The sequence below is a fragment of the Lindgomyces ingoldianus genome (assembly GCF_010093535.1).
Source record: "Lindgomyces ingoldianus strain ATCC 200398 unplaced genomic scaffold BDR25scaffold_40, whole genome shotgun sequence".
NCBI lineage: Eukaryota > Fungi > Ascomycota > Dothideomycetes > Pleosporales > Lindgomycetaceae > Lindgomyces > Lindgomyces ingoldianus.
In genome coordinates, this window is record NW_022985201.1 from 85,911 (window position 1) to 94,598 (window position 8,688).

Below are 8,688 nucleotides of genomic sequence, written 5' to 3' on the forward strand. Positions count from 1 at the left end.
ACTTTATTAAGCTAGGCACTACTAGTAAAAAGTAACTTATAATTAATATTATATTACTCTATAAATTATATAAGAAAAAGGAAATTACTAAAATTAAGTAAATTAATAGTAAAAATAACTTAGTAAATATATGTATAAAAAAAACACTAAACTAGGCTTTTTAATTATTAGTTTTAACTAACTACCTCTCTATCTAAATAAAAGCATCTGTAGACTAGCTAGATTTTGTACGTAAAGATGCCTTAAACTAACTAGACTAATAACACTTTTATATAAAGCTTATTTTTTTTATTTTTTTTTTATATTATACATACTTATTTTTCTTATTATAAGGATCTGTTACTGCTAGCACTATATAAAAAAAGAAAAGAGCTAGGGGATTATATAATAGAGCTTAGAAAAGAAAGAATAAAGAAGAAAAAAGCTATTTACATAGCATAACTAGCCTATTCTAACGCACAGCATTACTAGGGGCAAGTTCTAATAAATAAGGTAGAGTAAAGGTAGAACATAATTAAATAGACCTACATAGACAGAAAAAAGGTAACATGTATAAAAAGTAACTTTTTAGATAAAAAGAAAAGTTACTAGTGTCTATACACAGCAGTAGTGTTGCAGCCTAGATATAAGCAATTGCGCACAAGCAGAATCACATATCTATGTTACATAATGCTTATGCGCGAACCTCTGTGCATGTCACAATTGTGCACGAGTAAGGTTATAGAGCTTTACAGAGGTCTAGTTTAATTACTACATAAGGTATCACAGTAGGTACAAGACGTTGTGTAAGGAATAGAAAGGTTTAAAAAAAAAATAGTAATTAAATACTTAGCTTAGAAGTCTAAGCGCTTTAAGTATAAATTAAGCCTATTCTAAGTTTAGTTAGTGTTAAAGCAGTTTATGCTTAAGTTTATGTCTATATTATGTTATATTTATGTTAGACATGTACTAATAATACTCTAGTACACATCTAATATAGTTATGTCTAGGATTTAGAGAGGATACTGTAACAGTACCTCCCCCCTTATTAAGAAGAAAATCCTTTACATTAGTAGTTCTAGCATTAAGTTGTCTTTATTAGGGTATAGGTTTAGTTTAGATAAGTATTAAGCATAGAATTAAGTTACTATAAAGTTCTTTTATAAAGCTTTTATAGGTTTTTATAACAGTTTGTTATATCTAGTCTATTTTATAAAGTATTTATAAATACATTTTTTTTATTAAACTAAATTTATTTAATGTCTTTTATAATATATTTTAGTTTATTATTTATAATAATAAGTTTAGGTAGCAAGTTTAGCTATTTAAGTAGATAATTAGATTTAAAGGCTACTTAGCGTAGCAATAATACATAGAACACAGGGTGTATCTTTATGCTGTTAGGTAGGATTAATTAGTAAGTGTGTAATAAGACTATATAAGCTACTGTAAAGAGGCTAAGGTTTTTCTAGTTAAGTTTTTTTAATTATTAGTTTATTTAGATATTTCTAGTGTCTAGCTAGACCTTCTTACTAGCTGCATACATAAGAGTAAGAGTTTAAAATTAGTTTATGTACTCTTATTAAAAAGCTTAAGCTTATATAAGCTTTTTATAAATATATTTAAATATATTTTAAATTTTATTAATAAGTTTATTTACATTTATTACTTATATAAATTAATAAGTTAGTTAGAGAGTATTTAAAAGTAGTTTAAATTTTATTTAAAAGTAGTATTTATAGTTTACTAAAAATAGAGATACTTATGTTAATTTAAATGTTATGTTATTAGCTTTAAACTATGCTATAGCTAACTATTTTACCTAGTTATTTTACTAGTAGTTTATGTACACTTATAAAACTTATTTTATTATAGTGTTTACATTTTTAGTCTAGCTATTAGTCTTTAGGTAAAAAGCTATAGATAGATAAGAGACAATTTAGAGCTATTTATAAAGTTTGTCCTAGAAGGCTAAGATAAACTGCGTACCTCTGTCTAATATAATTATGTTAGGCAGGCTATAGTAAACTTATATGTATTAGTAGAATAACTAGGCTATATTAAGAGTAGTTATAAAGAAATATAGTATTAAGTGTTAATACTTAGTTAAGTAATTAACAACTATAATAATATTTATATACTCTTTAAATAAAAGTAGGTTTATAATAAAATTAATTAATATATTTTTTTAAGCTTATTTAAAAATTAGAAGTAGTTTAAGCAAGCTATTATACTTTTCTTAAAAAGCCTTTACTTTATAGTAAGTATAGCAACATAATACATATTAGCGTATAGTATAGAACATGCAGGGCTAGTAGTACTCTCTCTATAGTAGGTTAAGAGTCTTTTCTCTGCCTAGGTGTTTTTTAACAGGTAAGTTATGTATAATTTAGAGTAGTTTAATTCTTAGTTTATTAAAATTAAAAATTATAAGTTAGTTATAGTAATATAGCTTACTATTTTAGTTTTTATAGTTAGCTAGTGTTACTTTTTTTAACTAACTAGTGCTGTTTTAAAGTAGGTCTAAAGTTTTTTAAATAAACTTATTATTTAAATACTTATTAGTAATAATCTAATTAATTATCTAATTTATTTTATTTAAGTTAAGGTCTAAAAATAGCTTAAGTTAAAGTAAAGTTTAGTGTTAAGCCTTTTATACTTTTTTTTAAGTAAAAATGTCTTAAGATTACTTTATAAAAGTATTTAGTTTTTTTTTATTTTAACTAGAATAATAAGTAATCTTAAAATTAAAATAAAATAAGTATTTAAACTAATAAGCTTATTAGTAGCTAAGTTATTTTATAGTTGCAAAGTACTATAAGTTCTTATAGTTAAATAGAACCTATATTAGATGCGCTGCACTTTCTAGTTTAAGTTGCTATTATTTAAAGTAGTGTACTATAGCAAGTAATTCTTTATTATAGATTTTATAATTACTTTTTATAAAACTTATTCTTTTTAAAAAGTATGCAATAGGCCTAATAGTCTTATCTAGCTTAGTCTAGAAGAGAACTTCTGCTACTACGTAGTCTAAGGCATTAGCTTTTATAAGTATTAGTAGTTTAAAGTTAAAGTAGTAGAGTATTAAAGCTTTAGTAAAAGCTTTCTTTAGCTAGTTAAAAAACTATTAGTAATTTAAGTTAAAGTTAAATTAATTTTTTTTTTAGTAAGTGTAATTATAAAGCTTACTTACTATAAAAAGTTATTAATAAATTATTAGTAAAAGTTAGTAAATTTTATAAAAGCTTAAATATCCTTTACATTCTTTAAGTATTACTAATCTAGCACAGTCTAAACCTTAATAGGGTCTATTTAGATGCTATTTATAAAGATTATATATTCTAAATATGTAACTTTTAATTAGTAGAACTTGCATTTATTTATGTTAAGTTATAGACCTATTTCTTCTATAGCTTTTAGCACTAAGCATATATACTATTTATGCTCTAAAAGGCTATTACTATAGATTAGAATATTATTAATATACATAGTGCAGAACATATCTAGGTAGGGTTAGAGTAAGTTGTTTATAAAATGTTAAAAAGTACTAAGCGTGTTAGCTAAGCTAAAGGGCATTACTAAGTACTTAAATAGTCTATATTAGGTCTAAAATGCTGTTAGCTACTTATTACTTTTTACTATTTTTAGCTTATTAAAGGCAGTAATAATATTTAACTTTATAAAATACTTTACTTTACTTAGTTAACTTAAGGTTTCTTATAAAAAAAAAATTAAGTATTAGTTTTTAATAGTAATAGTATTTAGTTCTTAGTAGTTAACATAGAATTAAAGCCTACCTCTAAGTTTTTTTATAAATAGTATAAGTAACACTACTAGTAAAAAGCTAGCTTAAATAAACTTTTTTTTTAAGTTTTTGTTAAAGTATTTTTAAAGCACTTTTAATTTATTTAGCAATATCTTATATAGTAGCCTATAACTAGGTTATTTACTAGGCTTAAAAGTTATTTAGTAATTATATAAACATTATATTAAAAGCTTATTAAACTTATTTTAAAAAAAGACATGTAATAAGTTATAGTAGTCTTAAAAGACTATTATTTTTAAGTTAGTGTGTTTTTAGAGAGCTAAAGCTTAGTCTATATTAAAAATTATAACTATGTAGATTTTATAATCTAGTTATTAAGCTAGGGTTATAAATTAAGTAGGTTTTATATAGTAGATGTTTATCTACTATTTAAGTCTTAGTTTATGTTTAAATTAGGTAAGTAAAAATTTTATAAAGGCTTTTTTTTTTTTAAGTTTAAGTAGTTATTAAATTATTTTATATAGCTTATCTTAGTAAAAGGCCTAGCTTATTAGCCTTACTTAAGTAGTTTTTTTTTAAGATATTAAAAAGTAAGTTTAGAGACCTTTTATATTAAGTGCTACTTAAGTATTATTTAGGTGTAAGTGTAAGTATATATTTTAGCATTAAAAAGAGTTAAAGTTTAAAACTTACTTTTAGTAATTAAAGGCAACTTTATGCTAATATAGCTATAGTTGTCTTAAAATTAAGTTATAACATCTTATATTTATTACATAGAGCTTAATTTACTTTTTATAGTGTTAGTAGGTAATTAAAATAGTTATAGTATAAAAGATAAAACTTTTTTTAAGTTATTTTTTATTAAATCTAGTTAGGTAAATTATTTAAGTAAGTAGTATTAATTAAAGATTTAGTTTACACACTAGTTTTTTATTAATGTAACTTATGCTATTTACTTTTAAGTTAATAAAAGCTTATATTAAGGCTAATATAGTTTCTTATTATAAATATATAAGAATATTAACTTAGTACTTTTAGTTATTAGTAAAGGACTTAGCCTATAGGTTAGTAAAGATTTAGTGTTAAATTAGTTCTAAAAGGCAACTTAGCCCTAAGACAAGCCTTTTTGCAGGCTTCTACTGCTATAGCTGTAGCTATATTAAAAGTAGTAAGAAAGATTAGAGCTTAAATATAAGTTAAAGCCCTTATAAAAATAAGATTAAAATAGTAAGAATCTTTAATAAGTGCTAGTAGCGCTACTTATGTAAACTTAAAAAAGAGAAATAAAGTAGTTTTAAAAAATATAACTATGCTTAATACACTTAAAGTATTAACTTTTTTTTTTATAATTTTTACACTTTTTAGAACTAACTAGAGCATAATTTAAATTAATTTTTATTATATTAAGGTTCTTATTTGTAACTACGCTAGTTTAGAGGTGTATTAGGGCTTGTATAGGGAGAAACCTTATGTTATTATTGTAGGTAGTAATTAGGTTTGCATATGTGTTAAGGTTGTTTAAAAAGGGTTCTTCTACTATAGTGCGTTATAGTTTAGTTAAGAGGGAGTTATATAGGGCTTTAATTAAACTTATTTTATTTAGGCCTATATTAAATGTAAGTTAGTAAAACTTAGTAAAGTGTAAAGTAAAGCTTTTTTTTTTATTATAAAGTGTTTAAGTAACTTAGGGCTTTTAACTTTTTATTTAAGTCTTTATAAGTTACTTATAAAAACACTATAAATTAATCTAAGTTAATAATATCTTTATTTATTAGTAAGTTAATTAAGGCTGTTATATTATAGTTAAGTTAAAAGTAGGCATTTAGTAACTAAAAGTGTTTAAAAAGAAATTAGTCTATATTTCCTTTAAGTTTATATTAGAGCTTATATAGAAAAAAAAGTAAGTCTTTTTATTTTTTATTAAATAGTAAGGGATTAGAGAGTTAGTTAAATTTTATTACTAAGTTAAAAAAGTTATAAGTTATAAGTAGTATTAAGTAGAAAAAAGTTAAGCTATTTCTAGACTTCTAGGTAAGCTTTAAGGCTAGTAAGTTCTTAGTTTCTACTACTATAATAAAAGTTAAAGTAGAAATAGACTACTTAATAAAATAAAGCTATTTTTTAAAGTTTTTTTAAAAAGCTTTAAAGCTTATAAAATAGTAGCTTTTTTATAAAGTAAGTGCTTTTTAAAAGGCTTTTTAGCTTACTTTAATAGCTTAAAGTTATATAAGTACTAAGCTTATTAAATTAAATTTAGAGGCTATTTTTAGCTAAAGTTTTAACATAATATAATATTATAATTATGCATAAGTAAGGTTATAGAGCTTTATAAAGGTCTAGTTTAATTACTATGTAAGGTATTATAGTAAGTATAAGATGTTATGTAAGAAATAAGAAAGTTTAGAAAAAAATTAGTAATTAAATACTTAGCTTAAAAGTCTAAGCACTTTAAGTATAAATTAAGCTTATTTTAGGTTTAGTTAGTGTTAAAGCAGTTTATGCTTAAGTTTATGTCTATGTTATGTTGTGTTTATGTTAGACGTGCACTAATAATACTTTAGTACGCGTCTAATACAGTTATGTCTAGGATCTGGGGAGGATACCGTGACAGTGCATAAACATCTAGATATCCCTCTTTTCCTCTATATAAAGAAAAAACAAGAGTAATAAAACTAGAAACATATTACTCTTACCTTACCTACTTTGTACACTATGCACACTGTACACCACTCTTACTCTTGCTACTTAAGTGCTTATACTATAAGCAGCTAGCTGTTAGAGCCTATTTAACAATAAGCATTAATTATAACTTAAGTTTTAAAGTATTACTTAAAGTTTATAACTACTAAAGCTTATTATATATAAGTAGTAGTAGTAATAAAGTGCGTAACTTTATATTAAAGCTTATTATAACTTATTATAAGTTAAAAAAAACTAATTTAGTGCTTTAAAACTTTTCTTAAATATTACTAAAAGTAATTATAGCATTATAAGCTACTTTAAAGCATAGTAAAAATTTTATTTTTATAATATAAGTAATTTAGTTATGTATAAAGTTTTTAGCTTAGCACTTATACACTTTTTTTAAAGAAGTAAAACAACTTACATTAAGTAGCTATAAAAAGTGTAATAAGTAAAAAAGTATATAAATAGTAATAATCTTATTATTTTTATAGTATTACTAAAAATAAAGTAAGTTATAGCTCTTATAGCTATTAAAAACTAGTAAATAGTAGCTACTAATAGTACACTTCTTTATATACATGTTAAAGTGCTTTAACTAGTCTAAACTAAGCTAATTAGTAGTTTAGCTATACTTAAAGATTATAATAACTTAATTTTAAAGTAGATTTTTTTTATACTAGTTTAAAAAGTAGTTACTACTTTAAAAGATAATAAAAAGCAGAATAGCTTACTTTTTAGTATTAATGCTTTAAATAGCTATTATCTACTTTTAGTTACCTAGCTAAACTACTTTTAGCTATTCTTATTTCTCTAAACTTATAATAACTGCTTTAGTAAATATTTAGCTTATTATAAACTTTATTTTATTAAAGTTATATATGTTATTATTTTAAATAACTACTATACTTAGCTTTATTTTTATGAAGTTAAACTAGCTTTAAATTACTATAAAATTTTTATAATAAGCTTTTTTATAGTTATACTTACACTTAAACTTTACTTTAACCTTTAGGTAACACTTAATAAATATATTAAGCTAGTTTATACTAACATAGCCTATATTACACTTAGTGTATAAAGAATGTCACAGTATCCTCTCTGGATCCCAGACATAACTGTATTAGACGCGTACTAGAGTATTATTAGTGCACGTCTAACATAAACATAACATAACATAGACATAAACTTAAGTATAAACTACTTTAACACTAACTAAATCTAAAATAGGCTTAATTTATACTTAAAGTGCTTAGACTTTTAAGCTAAGTATTTAATTACTAATTTCTTTTTAAACTTTTTTATTTTTTACACAATATTTTGTACTTACTATAATACTTTATGTAGTAATTAAACTAGACCTCTATAAAGCTTTATAACCTTACTTATGCATAATTATAATATTATGTTATGTTAAAACTTTAGCTAAAAATAGCCTTTAAATCTAATTTAATAAGCTTAGTACTTACATAACTTTAAGCTATTAAAGTAAGCTAAAAAGCTTTTTAAAAAGCGCTTACTTTATAGAAAAGCTACTATATTATAAGCTTTAAAGCTTTTTAAAAAAACTTTAAAAAATAGCTTTATATTATTAAGTAGTTTATTTTTACTTTAACTTTTATTATAGTAGTAAGAACTAAGAACTTACTAGCCTTAAAGCTTACTTAGAAGTCTAGAGATAGCTTAACTTTTTTTTACTTAATGCTACCTATAACCTATAACTTTTTTAACTTAGTAATAAAATCTAACTAACTTTTTAATTCTCTGCTATTTAATAGAAAATAAAAAGACCTACTTTTTTTTTTACATAAGCTTTAATATAAACTTAAAGAAAATATAGACTAATTTCTTTTTAAACACTCTTAGTTACTATATGCCTACTTTTAACTTAACTATAATATAACAGCCTTAATTAACTTATTAATAAATAAAGATATTATTAACTTAGATTAATTTATAGTGTTTTTATAAGTAACTTATAAAGACTTAAATAAAAAGTTAATAGCCTTAAGTTACTTAAATACTTTATAATAAAAAAAAAAAAGCTTTACTTTACACTTTACTAAGTTCTACTAACTTGCATCTAATATAGGCCTAAATAAGATAAGTTTAATTATAGCCTTATATAACTTTCTCTTAACTAAACTATAACATGCTATAGTAGAAGAACCCCTTTTAAACAACCTTAACATGTATGTAAACCTAATTACTACCTATAATAATAACATAAGGTTTCTCTCTATACAAGCCTTAATACGCCT